Below are 14615 nucleotides of genomic sequence, written 5' to 3' on the forward strand. Positions count from 1 at the left end.
TAATATGGAAGCAAAATCTGAAATCTTACCTGTGTTATTATGTTTATTAAACTTGCTAATGAGCATGTTACTATTTAGTCAGTCCATATGTCTTTTCACTGGGGAGAGGCTTCAGTGTAATCAAAACACTTGACTTTGTCAACAACTATGAAAAAGGAGCTACATGAAGAGAACTTGATACAATAAAGCATTGTATGCTTTGCTTGAATTGGTGTCTGTGGCATTTGCTTGACGCATATTTAGTAGTTTTCTAAGAGACTTTTTACGCTTAGCATTTGCTGCTTCCCTTCTTTCTATAGCTTAATATACAATCTTCTCCTAAAGATCATCTTTTTCTACATATTATCACTGAACTCAAGGATTGTCTCAAGATTTGTAGCTCGGGTGCCGGTTGCAGTTGTTGTGGGCATGTTCATGTAACTGGGAAGTTGGTTTGCAGACGTTTCGTCCCCTTTATAGGTGACATCCTCAGTGCTGTGGAGCTTCTTCTGAAGCACTGCTATCCTGTGTTGATTGGAATTTATTTGATTTTGTTCCCGCTGCTTCAGGTTACCGGTTCTGTTTGTCTGTTGCAGTGGTCAGTACATACAAATTGGAGGAGGAACACTCCATCTTACGCCTTGGGAACCTACAACCACACGGCCTCAACACTGAATGCACCAGTTTCCAAACTTCCCCTCCCCCCATCCCATCCCACTTCTAACCCTCTGACTGAGCTCTGCCCTCTTGACCTGACCTACCTGTCCATCTTCCTTCCCACCTAACTGCTGCACACTTCCCACCGACTATCACAAAGCCTCTCACCTTCATCCACCTATCGCCATCCCAACTACCTTTCTCCTAGCCCTACCCCTCTCCCCCTATTTATTTCTCAGCCTTCTTCTTCCCCCTCTCCAGTCCTGATGAAAGGTCAAACCTGAAACATCGACTCTCCTATTCTTCAGATGCTGTCTGACCTGATGTGCTCTTTCCAGTGCCACACTTTACTGATTTTAAGTTTAATAGTTTCCCAATAAAACATTAGAGGATTAAAACCTGCTGTTTTAAAGTGAACCCCAGACTTAGAATCCCCCTCCCAAGAACATGATGCCTCCATCCAGTATTCTCCTACCTCTAATTAGACAGACCCTGACAAGCTAGCCCACCAGACCATTGAACATACTTTGAAGACTCATCACTTAACTGATACCCTACATCTCCATCTGTCCAAGGCACCTGTACCCCCCACTTAGCTGGCACCCTACTCTCCTATTTCCCTTATCCACATGCCATCCTCACTCTCCACCCTTCCAACAACCTAACCTTGTCTACTCCTGTCACCTGTCATCCTCCCCTTGACCACCCTACACCCACATCGTCCATCTGGAAACCTAATGCCTCACCCACCTGTCACGCTACTCCCCCCCGCAATAGAATCACAGAATTTACACGAAGCAGGTGGAGACTATTTGGCTTATCGTGCACACCAATTCCATTACCGAGTTCAAATCTCTTGCCTTTTCCCCATGTGCCTGCTCGCTATTTCTATTCAAGTGATGATCCAGTGCTCTCTAGAATGCCTCAATTGAACATGCCTCCGTCACATTTCCACGTGGTGGACTGCATACTCCAACTAATTGCTATTGACAGAGTTTTTCTTACATCACCTTTGCTTCATTTGCACCTCACTTTAAATTTATGACCTCTCATTATTGGTTCTTTCATGAGCAGGAACAGCTTCTCCTTATCCACTCTGTTCAATGACTAATAATTTTGAAAACTTCTGTCAAATCTCCTCTTCTTTAGTCCAAGGTGAACAGTTCAAGCTTCTTCAGTCAATTCTTATAACTGTTCCTATTTGTGGAACATTTCTTGCACATCACTTGTGCACTCTCTCCATCGCTGTCCACAACTGTAACAGTACTTCAGCTGAGGTCTAACAAGTGTTTTCTACAAGTTCAGCATCACCTACTTGCTGTTATATTATGTGTACCAATTATTAAAGTGGGCAAAACTGTTAGCTTTATTAATTGTTCTCCCCACTTTAATACTAAACAAAAAATAAACTACTATGGATGCTGGAAGTCGGAAACACAAACAGAAATTGCTGGAGAAACTCAGCAGGTCTGGTAGCATCTGTGGAGAGAAAGCAGAGTCAACATTTCAAATCCAGTGACCCTTCTTCAGAACTCAATTTCTACTGGAGTTTCCCCAGCAATTTCTGTTTTTATGCTCCTTTAATGAAATGGACACATACACACCCAGCTCCTCTGTTCCTGCACCCCTTTTAGAATTGTACATCCCTATGTTCTGTTGCCTTTCGATGTTCTCCTGACAAAAGTGCATCACTTCCTTGCATTGAAACTGTTCTACCACCTATCTGCTATTCTACTAACCTGTCAGTGTCCTTTGGAATTCCACACTGTTCTCCACACAGTTCACAATTAGTCTAAGTTTAGTGTCAGCTCTCCTACTGGTCACCCAACGTCCACATGTGTCTTCATTCTGTAGTTTTCAAAGTAGCGACAGGACTTTTAAATCGTGGAATGGTGCACTTCCTGCTGAAAAAGTAGGTGTGGTTTCCATGATCTTGTTTTTGTGAATCCTAGATTTGTTTATGATGCATTAGCTGGGCTGAACTTTGTGGGAGAACTACTGCAAAGGAAAAACTAGATCACTAAATTAGTTTGTAAATAGTTGGGGTCCAAATGCTGAACCAAGCAGTCTGCTGTTCAATGTTCAGTTCTATAGGCTCAACTTCTTACCATTAAATTTGCTGTTGACACAGATTAGTAGAAAGGTAAGTTGTGAAAAAGGAGTAAGGTTGCCACAGAGGAATTAAAATGCGTTAAGTGAGTAGACGAACATCAGGCAAATGGTATATAATGCAGGAAAAAGTGAAATTTTAGAAGGAATAATGAAAAAAATGTATATTTTCTAAATGGTGAGGGACTACAGAGCTTTGAGATAGAGAAGGGTCTGGGTGTCCCTTGCATGAATCGCAAAAGGCTATTATGCAGGTGAAAACCGCGTTAGGGAACTGGAGCTGGAGCTGGATGAACTTCGGATCATTCGGGAGGCAGAGGGGGTTATTGAGAGGAGTTGCAGGGAGGTAGTCACTCCTAAGGTACAAGAAAAAGGCAAATGGGTTACAGTCAGGGGATGGAAAGGGAACCGGCTGGCAGTGCAGGGATCCCCTGTGGCCATTCCCCTCAACAATAAGTATACCGTTTTGGATACTGTTGGGGGGATGACTTACCAGGGGTAAGTAGTGGGGTACAGGGCTCTGGCACAGAGTCTGTCCCTGCTGCTCAGAAGGGAAAGGGGAAGAGGAGCAGAGCAGTAGTCATTGGGGACTCCATAGTTAGGGGGACAGATAGGAGGTTCTGTGGGGACGAGAGAGACTCACGGTTGGTGTGTGGCCTCCCAGGTGCCAGAGTTCGTGATGTCTCTGATCGCGTTTTTGGAATCCTTAAGGGGGAGGGGAGCAGCCCCAAGTCGTGGTCCACATAGGCACCAAGGACATAGGTAGGAAGAGTGATGGGGATTTAAGGCAGAAATTCAGGGAGCTAGGATGGAAGCTTAGAGCTAGGACGAACAGAGTTGTTGCCTGTGCCACATGCTAGTGAGGCAAGGAATGGGGAGAGAGAGGAGTTGAACACATGGCTACAGGGATGGTGCAGGAGGGAGGGTAATGGATTCTTGGATAATGGAGCTCTTTCTGGGGTAGGTGGAACCTCTACAAGCAGGATGGTCTTCATCTGAACCAGAGGCATACCAATATCCTGGGGGGGAAGTTCGCTAAGGCTATTGGGGTGGGTTTAAACTAGTCCAGCAGGGGGATGGGAACCAAAATTGTAGTTCAAATATAGAAAAGGTTGAGAGTAGGAGGTCCAAAATCAAGTACCAGGGACGCTAGATGGCACCGGCAAGCAAGAAGTTGGTTGTGTCTACTTCAACGCCAGGAGCATCCGGAATAAGGTGGGTGAACTAGCAGCATGGGTTGGTACCTGGGACTTCGATGTTGTGGCCATTTCGGAGATATGGTTAGAGCAGGGGCAGGAATGGTTGTTGCAGGTTCCAGGATTTAGACGTTTCGGTAAGAACAGAGAAGATGGCAAAAGAGGGAGAGGTGTGGCATTGTTGATCAAGGACAGTATTACAGTTGCAAACAGGATGTTTGGGGACTCGTCAACTGAGGTAGTATGGGCTGAAGTTAGAAACAGGAAAGGAGAGGTCACCCTGTTGGGAGTTTTCTATATGCCTCCGAATAGTTCCGGAGATGTAGAGAAAAAGATAGCAAAGATGATTCTCGATAGGAGTGAGAGAGACAGAGTAGTTGTCAAGAGGGACTTCAACTTTCCAAATATTGACTGGAAACACTATAGTATGAGTACTATAGATGGATCAGTTTTTGTCCAGTGTGTGCAGGAGGGCTTCCTGACACAGTATGTAGACATGCCAACAAGGGGCGAGGTCACATTAGATTTGGTACTGGGTAATAAGCCCGGCCAGGTGTTAGACTTGGAAGTAGGTGAGCGCTTTGGTGATAGTGATCACAATTCTGTTATGTTTACTTTAGTGATAGAAAGGGATAGGTGTATGCCACTGGGCAAGAGTTACAGCTGGGGGAAAGGCAATTATGATGCGCTTAGGCAAGTTTTAGGAAGCATAGGATGGAGAAGGAAACTGCAGGGGTTAGGCGCATTAGAAATGTGGAGCTTATTCAAGGAAAAGCTCCTGTGTGTCCTAGATAAGTATGTACCTGTCAGGCAGGGAGGAAGCTGTAGAGCACGGGAGCCCTGGTTTACAAAGGAAGTGGAATCTCTGGTCAAGAGGAAGAAGAAGGCTTATGTTAGGATGAGATGTGAAGGCTCAGTTAGGGTGCTTGAGGGTTACAAGGTAGCCAGGAAAGACCTAAAGAGAGCTCAGAAGAGCCAGGAGGAGACATGAGAAGTTGTTGGCGGATAGGATCAAGGTAAACCCTAAGGCATTCTATAGGTATTTAAGGAATAAAAGAATGAAGAGCGTAAGATTAGGACCAATCAAGGATAGTAGTGGGAAGTTGTGTGTGGAGTCAGAGGAGATAGGGGAAACACTCAATGAATACTTTTCAACAGTATTCACTCTAGAAAACGACAATGTTGTCGAGGAGATTACTGAGATACAGGCTACTAGACTAGGTATGATTGAGGTTCACAAGGTGGAGGTATTAGAAATCCTGCAGAGTGTGAAAATAGAAAAGTGCCCTGGGCCGGATGAGATTTATCCTAGGATCCTCTGGGAAGCCAGGGAGGAGATTGCCGAGCCTTTGGCATTGATCTTTAAATCGTCATTGTCTACAGGAATATTGCCAGAAGACTGGAGGATAGCAAATGTGGTTCCCCTGTTCAAGAAGGGGAGTAGAGACAATCCTGGTAATTATAGACCAGTGAGCCTTACTTCAGTTGTTGGTAAAGTATTGGAAAAGGTTATAAGAGATAGGATTTATAATCATCTAGCAAAGAATAATTTGATTAGGGATAGTCAGCACAGTTTTGTGAAGGGGAGGTCGTGCCTCACAAACCTTATTGAGCTCTTTGAGAAGGTGACCAGACAGGTAGATGAGAGTAAACTGGTTGATGTGGTGTATATGGATTTCAGCAAGGCGTTCGATAAGGTTCCCCACAGTAGGCTATTGTACACAATGCGGAGGAATGGGATTGTGGGAGATATAGCAGTTTGGATCAGTAATTGGCTTGCTGAAAGAAGACAGAGGGTGGTGGTTGATGGGAAATGTTCATCCTGGAGTCCAGTTACCAGCGGTGTACCGCAAAGGGTCGGTGTTGGGTCCACTGCTGTTCGTCATTTTTATAAATGACCTGGATGAGGGTGTAGAAGGGTGGGTTAGTAAATTTGCAGATGACACTAAGGTCGGTGGAGTTGTGGATAGTGACGAAGGATGTAGTAGGTTACAGAGAGACATAGTTAAGCTGCAGAGCTGGGCCGAGAGGTGGCAAATGGAGTTTAATGCGGACAAGTGTGAGGTGATTCACTTTGGTCGGAGTAACCGGGATGCAAAATACTGGGCTAATGGTAAGATTCTTGGTAGTGTAGATGAGCAGAGACATCTTGGTGTCCAGGTACACAGATCCTTGAAAGTTGCCACCTAGGTTGACAGGGTTTTTAAGAAGACATACAGTGTTTTAACTTTTATTAATAGAGCGATTGAGTTCCGGAACCATGAGGTTATGCTACAGCTGTACAAAACTTTGGTGTGGCTGTACTTGGAGTATTGTGTACAGTTCTGGTCATCGCATTATAAGAAGGATGTGGAAGCTTTAGAAAAGGTGCAGAGGAGATTTACTAGGATGTTGCCTGGTACGGAGGGAAGGTTTTATGAGGAAAGGCTGAGGGACTTGAGGCTGTTTTCATTAGAGAGAAGGTTGAGAGGTGACTTAGTAGAGACATATAAGATAATTAGAGGGTTAGATAGGGTGGACAGGGAGAGCCTTTTTCCAGGTATGGTGACGGCAAGCACAAGGGGGCATAGCTTTAAATTGAGTGGTGATAGATATAGGACAGATGTCAGAGGTAGTTTCTTTACTCAGAGAGTAGTAAGGGTATGGAATGCTTTGCCTGCAATGGTAGTAGATCTGCCAACTTTAAGTACATTTAAGTCGTCATTGGACAAGCATATGGACGTACATGGAATAGTGTAGGTTAGATGGGCTTCAGATTGGTATGAGAGGTCGGCGCAACATTGAGCGCCGAAGGGCCTGTACTGCGCTGTAATGTTCTATGAAGCAAGTAATTAGGAAAACTAACATAATGCTAACATTTACTGTGAACAGAATTGAATACAAAGGTTCAGTTATAGAGGATATTGGAGGGGGAGGTGATGAGGCCACATCTGGAGTCTATGTACAGTATTGGTCTCATTATATAAAGGGAAGGCTTAAAAGGTGTTGGGTGCAATTCAGAGAAGGTTTACTAGACTAGTAACTGGAATGGGCTGTTTTTTTATGTAGAAAGGCTGGTCAGGCTAGGCTTGTATCTGCTGAAGTTGAGAAGAGTAAACAGCAATTTGATTGTAACACATATGATCCTGAGCACTCTTCATAATGTGCATGTGAAGATGATGTTTCCTTTTATAGGAGAATCTAGAATTAAAGGTCACTGTTTAAAATTACCTAGCACACCTCTCCTTTCTTCTCTCATGTGAAAAGCCCTAGCCAAGCGTGTTCCATTTAGGACAAATATTTTTAAAGTTTACGTCTTTGGAATTGTCTTCTTCAAAAGGTGATGTAGGCAGAGTCTTTAAATATTTTCAAGGTGGAAGTAAATAGAATATTGATAAACAAGGTGATGAAAAGTAACTGATAGTTGGGAATGTGGAGTGAGGTTATGATCAGAACAGCCATGCTCCTTTTGATTTGTGGAGCAGGCTTGAAGGGCTTAGTGGCCTACTCCTGCTCCTAAGTTGTACGTTTTCATGCTATTCTTACTCTGTGCTTTTTGATCATTAATCAATGATGAGTCCTAAATTTGTATAATAAGGTGTTGTGTGACATCTCATTTAATGCTTTTTGAAAATGCAAATGCATTAAATCCACTGGTCCTTCCTACTAGTTCTATCCTCAAAAACAATTCCCTTTCATAAATCCTTTTCTGATTTCCTAAATGTTCTGCTACTTGATTCCTAAAAATAGATTGTAACATTTTGCCTAACACTGATGTCTATGTTTTATTGTCTTTAGTTCCTGTTTTCTCATTCTCCCTTCTTAAGTAGAGGAATCTTGATTAGTCATGAAGGAAAGACCCGTAGAAAACCGTTTTCTGCTGTTCCTTCATTAAATAGATTGGAGCGATTTGAGAGATAATGTCCTTGAGTATGATGCACAAAACCTATCATTACCATACTGTTACAAAGAGCGACATACGGTGAATTTGGCAGAGATGCGGCATTAAATCAGACAGCCTGCTAGCAGTTTACAACACTGATGCCTTCATGCCTAGATTCCAATTAAGTGTTTAGTGCGAAAGCCAATGGACAGAGTTCTGAGGAAGAGTCGCTGAACCTGAAACGTCACCTCTCTTTGCAGATGCTGCCAGACCTGCTGAGCTTAACCAGCAACTTCTATTTTTGTTTGTGGACAGCGTTCCTACCCTGCTGTCAACTATCCACTTAATTTGGCAGAGTTTGCATGGGTGCAAGGTCTGCCTACCCATATATCAAAATTGCAAATAGGTTTCTAAGTACATTATGAGAAAGTGCATACTGGGATCCTGTAACTTTCCAATTAAATAACAGGGGCCAATTTTCATATTCCAAATGCCGCTGGTGGTGCTAGGATTGCAGCTATAGAACATGGAATGTAGAACAGTACAGCACAGTATGGGCCTTACAACCCACGATGTCATGCTGAGCATTTATCTTAATCTAAGATCAACCTAACCTACACACCCCTCATTTTACTGCCGTCCATGTGCTTGTCTAGCAGTCGCTTAAATATCTCTGACCCTACTACCACTGCTGGCAGTGCATTCCACGCACCCACCACTCTCTGCATAAAGAGAAGGGCTGATGAAGGACTTTTACCCGAAACGTCGATTTTCCTGCTCCTCGGATGCTGCCTGACCTACTGTGCTTTTCCAGCACCACATTCTTGACTCTGCATAAAGAACCTACCTCTGACACCTCCCCTATACCTTCCTCCAGTCATCTTATAATATTGACGCCTTGTGATAGTCATTTCTGCCCTGGGGAAAGGTCTCTAGCTATCCATCTATGCCTCTCATTACTTTGCACACCTCTCTTCTATCTTCTCTCCAGTGTGAAAAGCCCCAGCTCACTCAGCCTCTCTTCGTAAGACAGGCCCTCCAATCTAAGCAGCATCTTGGTAAATCTGCTTTGCACTCTCTCTCAAGCATCTACATCCTTCTTATAATGAGGCGATGAGAACTGGACACAACATTCCAAGTGTGGTCTAACCAGGGTTTTATAGAGCTGCAGCAAAACCTTGCGGCTCTTAAACTCAATTCCCCGTTATTGAAAGCCAAAACACCATCCACCTTCTTAACAATCCTATCAACTTGGGTGGCAATTTTGAGGGATCTATCGACATGGTATCCAAGATCGCACTGTACCTCCACACTGCCAAGGATCATGTCTTTAACCCTGTATTCAGCATTCAAATACGACCTTCCAAAATTAATCACTTCGCATTGATCCATGTTGAACTCCATTTGCCACTTCTCAGACTAGCTCAGCATCCTGTCAATGTTTTATTGTGGCCTGCAACAGCCCTCGACACTATCTACAACACCACCGACCTTTGTATCATCAACAAACTTACTAACCCACCCTTGCACTTCTTCATCCAAGTCATTTATAAAAACTACAAAGAGCAGAGGCCCAAGAACAGATCCCTGCAGGACACCACTGGTCACCGACCTCCAGGCGGGCTACTTTCCATCCACTACCACTTGTTGTCTTCTTTTGGTCAGCCAAGTTTGTATGCAGACAGCCCAATTTCCCTGTATTCCATCCATCCTAACTTTCTTAATGAGCCTACTGTGGGGAACCTTATCAAATGCCTTACTGGAATCGACATACACCACATCCACTGCTTGACCTTTGTCAACTTGACTCGTCACATCTTCAAAGAACTCAATTAGGCTTGTGAGGCATGACCTCCCCTCGCAAAGCCATGCTGACTATCTTTAATCAAACTATGCTTTTCCAAATAGTCATATATCCTATTTCTCAGAATCCTTTCCAGTACCTTGCTTACCACAGACGTAAGACATGGGGCAAACCCTTCTGCTTAATTTAAAACCAGCAACACAGAAAAGATTTATCCTGTGCAGTAATAGATCAAAGAACAAAGAAACTTTACTTCCCAGGAACAGGCCCTTCGGCCCTCCAAGCCTGAGCCGGTCCAACTGTACTATCTAAACCTGTTGGGCAATTCCTAAGCATCTGTATCCGTCTGCTCCCCACCTACTCATGCATCTGTCCAGACGCATCTTAAATGAATATACCGTGCCTGCCTCTACCACCTCTGCTGGCAACGCGTTCCAGACACCCACCACCCTCTATGTGAAGTACTTGCCGTGTGTATCCTCCTTAAACTTTCCACCTCTCACCTTGAAAGCATGACCTCTCGTTATTGGATCCTTCACCGTGGGAAAAAGCTTGTCTCTATCCACCTTGTCTATACCCTTCATTATTTTGTAAACCTCAGTCAGGTCCCCCCCAATCTTTTTTACTAATGAAAATAAATCTAACCTACTCAACCTCTCTTCATAGCTAGCACCTTCCATACCAGGCAAAATTCTCGTAAACCTTCTCTGCACCCTCTCCAAAGCATCCACATCCTTTTGGTAATGTGGCGACCAGAACTGTATTCTAAATGGGGCCGAACCATGTCTGGTACAATTTTAACATGACTTGCCAGCTCTTATACTCAATACCTTGTCCAATGAAGGCAAGCATAGTATATGCCTTCTTGACCACTCTATCCACTTGTGCAGTAACCTTCAGGGTACAATGGACCTGCACTGCCAGATCTCTCTGCCCATCAACTTTTTCCAAGGCTCTTCTATTCATTGTATAATTTGCTCTAGAATTAGTCTTGCCTAAATACATCACCTCACAATCGTCTGGATTGAAATCCATCTGCCACTTTTCCGCCCAACTCTCCAGTCTATCTATATTCTCCTGTATTCTTTGACAGTCCGTTATGCTTTCTGCTACTCCACTAATCTTCATGTCATCTGCAAACTTGCTGATCATACCAACAGTGCCCTCTTCCAGATCATTTATGCATATTACAAACTACAGTGACCCCAACACTGACCCCTACGGAACACCACTGGTCACCTTTCTCCATTTCGAGAAACTCCCTTCAACAACCACTCTCTGTCTCCTGTTGCTCGACCAGTTCTTTATCCACCTAGCTAGAACACCCTGCACACCATATGACTTCACTTTCTCCATTCGTCTACCGTGGGGAACCTTATCAAATGTCTTACTAAAGTCCATGTATATGACATCAACAGCCCTTCCTTCATCTATCAACTTGGTCACTTCCTCGAAGAACTCTATTAGATTGGTAAGGCACAATCTCCCTCGCACAAAACCATTTTGCCTATCAGTGAAAAGCCCATTCTTTTCTAAATATAAATAGGTCCTATCCCTCAGTACCCTCTCCAGCAACTTTCCCACCACCGACGTCAGGCTCACTGGTCTGTAGTTACCCGGAATATCCCTACTACCTTTCTCGTGCAGGCGGACAACATGGGCAACCTTCCAGTCCTCCGGCACCTCACATGTATTTAAGGAATTCACAAAGATATCTGTCAGGGTCCCAGCTACTTCCTGTCTTGCCTCCCTCAGCAACCTGGGATAGATCCTTTTCGGTCCTGGGGATTTATCCACCTTAATAACCCCTGGCCTACCCAACACATCTTCCCTACTTATGTGAACGTGATCCAGACTAATCAAACCTCTATCTCTAATCTCAACATTCATCATGTTCCTCTCCTCAGTGAACACTGATGCAAAGTAGTCATTCAGAATCTCACCCATTCTCTCAGGTTTGACACACAGCCTTCCTTCGTTATCCTTTAGTGGACAAATCCTTTCTCTAGTTACCCGCTTGCTTCTTATATAAGAATAAAATGCTTTATGATTCTCCTTAATTCTGCTTGCTAAACCTATTTCATGACCCCTTTTCACCCGCTTGATTCTTTGTTTAAGACTTGTCCTACTCTTCCAATATTTCTCCAGGGCCCATTCTGTTCTTAGCTGCCTAGACCTTATGTATGCTTCCCTTTTCCTCTTGGCTAGTCGTACAATTTCTCCTGTCATCCACAGTTCACGAATCTTGCCCTTCCTATCCTTTGCCTTCAACGGGAAATGTCTATCCTGCTCTATCTTTCACCTATCTTTGAAAGCCTCCCATATATCAAATTTGGACTTCCCTTCAAATAGCTGTGTCCAATCCTCATTTCCGAGCTCCTGCCTAATTTTGATATAATTGGCCTTGGCCCAGTTTAGTACTATTCCCTTTGGACCACTCTCATCTTTATGTACGAGTATTCTAAAACTCACAGAATTGTGGTCACTGTTCCCAAATAAATCCCCCACTGCAGCTTCTACCACCTGTCCTGTCTCGTTCCCCAGTACCAGGTCCAATATGGCCCCTTCCCTCATCGGACCATTGACATCTTGCTCTAGGAAACTTTGTTGGATGCTTCTTACAAATTCTACCCCATCCAGACCTTTGATGCCAAGTGTATCATAGTCAATGTTGGGAAAATTAAAATCGCCCATCACCACTACCCTATTGCCTCTACATCTTTCCATAATCTGTTTGCCTATATGTTCTTTTACTTCACGCTCCCTGTTGGGAGGCCAGTAATACAGCCCCAACAATGTAACTGCACCCTTTTTATTTCTCAGCTCCACCCATAATGCCTCACTACCCAAGACCTGCATAGTGTCCTCCTTTAGCACAGCCATGATATCATCCCTGACCAGCAATGCAACTCCACCCCCCCCACTTTTACTTCCCTCCCAGTCCTGTCTGAAGCGTCTATATCCTGGAACATTTAGTTGCCAATCATCGTGCCCTTCCTTCAACCAAGTCTCTGTGATTGCAATAACGTCATACTCCCAGGCACCAATCCAAGCCCTAAGTTCATCTGCCTTACACACTATACTCCTTGCATTAAAGTAGATGTGTTTCAGGCCACCAGTTCTTTTGCACTCATCTGCTCTCTGCCTACTGTTCCCTTTATTAGTGCTATCTTCATGATTCTTACCGTCTCTAGCCTCTACCTCGCTGCCTACTTGATTTCTCTTCTGGTTCCCAGTCCCGTGTCACATTAGTTTAAAACCTCCCCAACAGCAGTAGCAAAAACTCCCCGAAGGACTTTGGTTCTGGTCTGGTTCAGGTGTAGACTGTCCATTTTGTAATAGCCCAATCTGTAAAAATTCGAGTGGCCAAGAACTATTAAAAGTAAAAATTAACAACTTTATTTCTTGAAGTATAACAGACTAACTACTATTTACAATTCCTTCCTCTAACCTATCTGTTACCTTTCCTTCTATGATACTAGTCTGATAAAACTCCCAATTAAGAATTACAAAACAAAACTTGTAATCTCAAAACCAGGCAGCTTTTGGTTCTTCTATTTGGATCTTCCCATGTCTTCTTCTTCTTAGGGATTCTGCTTCACAGTTTACTGATCGCAGAAGGTACTTTTAAGAGAGCTATTTTTCAGGCAGTCTTTTACATACTGGGGCTTGGTGGTTGTCCTCCAACTGTTCAATATTTCCCCAGTCTGATACCCCAGAGCATCGAACTGTGTCATTGGCTTTTAAGATTGTCAATATACTCAGTTCAAACTTGATTGGAATTTGATATTTTTTGGGGTATAATTTAAACTGATTGGCTGAATTTAAATCTGTTTCTTTGTCATTTCCAGGCAACCAGCTACTCCAGTAGCTGGAGCACATGTTAGATTGTGTCTTATTGAGAACACTTTGGTGCTGTCACTGCTAGCTCTTAACTCTCTTAAAAGGTATAGTTCACCCACATCATCATAACATCTGTAATTCCCAGGGATTTCCCTATTTCCTTTCTTGAACAGAGGAATAACATTCACATCCTTCCAATCATCTGGTTCTATTTCCGTGGAGAGTGACAATGCAAAAATCATTGCCAGAGGCACAGCAATCTCATTCCTTGCTTCCTGTAGTAATCTTGGATATATCTGGTGCAGCCCTGGAGATTTAGCTATCTTGATGCTTTCCAGAATTTCCAGCACATGCACTTGCTTAATATCAATCTGATCAAGCCTATCGACCTGGTTCACGCTGTTCTCACTGTCAACAAGGCTCCTCTGTCTGGTGAATAATGAAGCAAAAGACTCATTTAGGGACATCCCTACCTCTTCAGACTCTAGGCACAAGTTCCCTCCACGATCCCTGATCAGCCCTACCCTCTCTCCGATCAGTCTCTTATTCTTCATGTAAGGATTTTCCCTAATCCTTCCCGCCAAGGCTTTTTTGTGCCTCATCCTTGCTCTCCTCAGGTCATTTTAAAGTTATTTCCTAGCTACCCTGTAATCCTGTAAAGCTGTACCAGATTCTTGCTTCCTGAACCTTAAGTACTTCCTTCTTTCTCTTGACGAGAAGCGCCTCTTGTCATCCAAGGCTCCTTCACCTTTCCATTCCTTGTCTGTCTCAGTGGGACAAAGTTATCTGACACTTTGTAAACAGTAACAAATGCTCCTTAAACAGCCTCCACATTTCTGTTATGCATTTCCTGTAGAACAATTGTTTCCAATTTATCTTCTACAGCTTCTGTCTAATAGCAGTATAATTTTCTTTTCCCCAATGAAATACCTTCCCATACTGTCTGTTCCTGTCCCTCTCCATGGCAATGGTCAAGGTGAGGCCGTTGTGGTCACTGTCACCGAAATGCTCTCCCACTGAGAGCTCTGACATCTGGCCTGGCTCATTACCTAGCAGCAAATCCAATATGGCCTCCCCCCCAGTGAGCCTATCTACATATTGAGTCAGGAATTCTTCCTGACTGCTTTGGTTGTTCAATTAAGGAGCAACCAATATGGCACAGTCA

The 14615-nt window shown here is 43.7% G+C and overlaps 1 protein-coding gene across 2 annotated transcripts in view; it reads left to right on the forward strand.

Annotated features, from left to right (window-relative positions):
• obscnb (obscurin, cytoskeletal calmodulin and titin-interacting RhoGEF b) overlaps window positions 1-14615 on the forward strand; it is an 802448-nt gene that overhangs the window by 36324 nt on the left and 751509 nt on the right. The window lies entirely within an intron of this gene.

This window comes from Chiloscyllium punctatum, chromosome 8 (genome assembly GCF_047496795.1).
Source record: "Chiloscyllium punctatum isolate Juve2018m chromosome 8, sChiPun1.3, whole genome shotgun sequence".
Taxonomy (NCBI): Eukaryota; Metazoa; Chordata; class Chondrichthyes; order Orectolobiformes; family Hemiscylliidae; genus Chiloscyllium; species Chiloscyllium punctatum.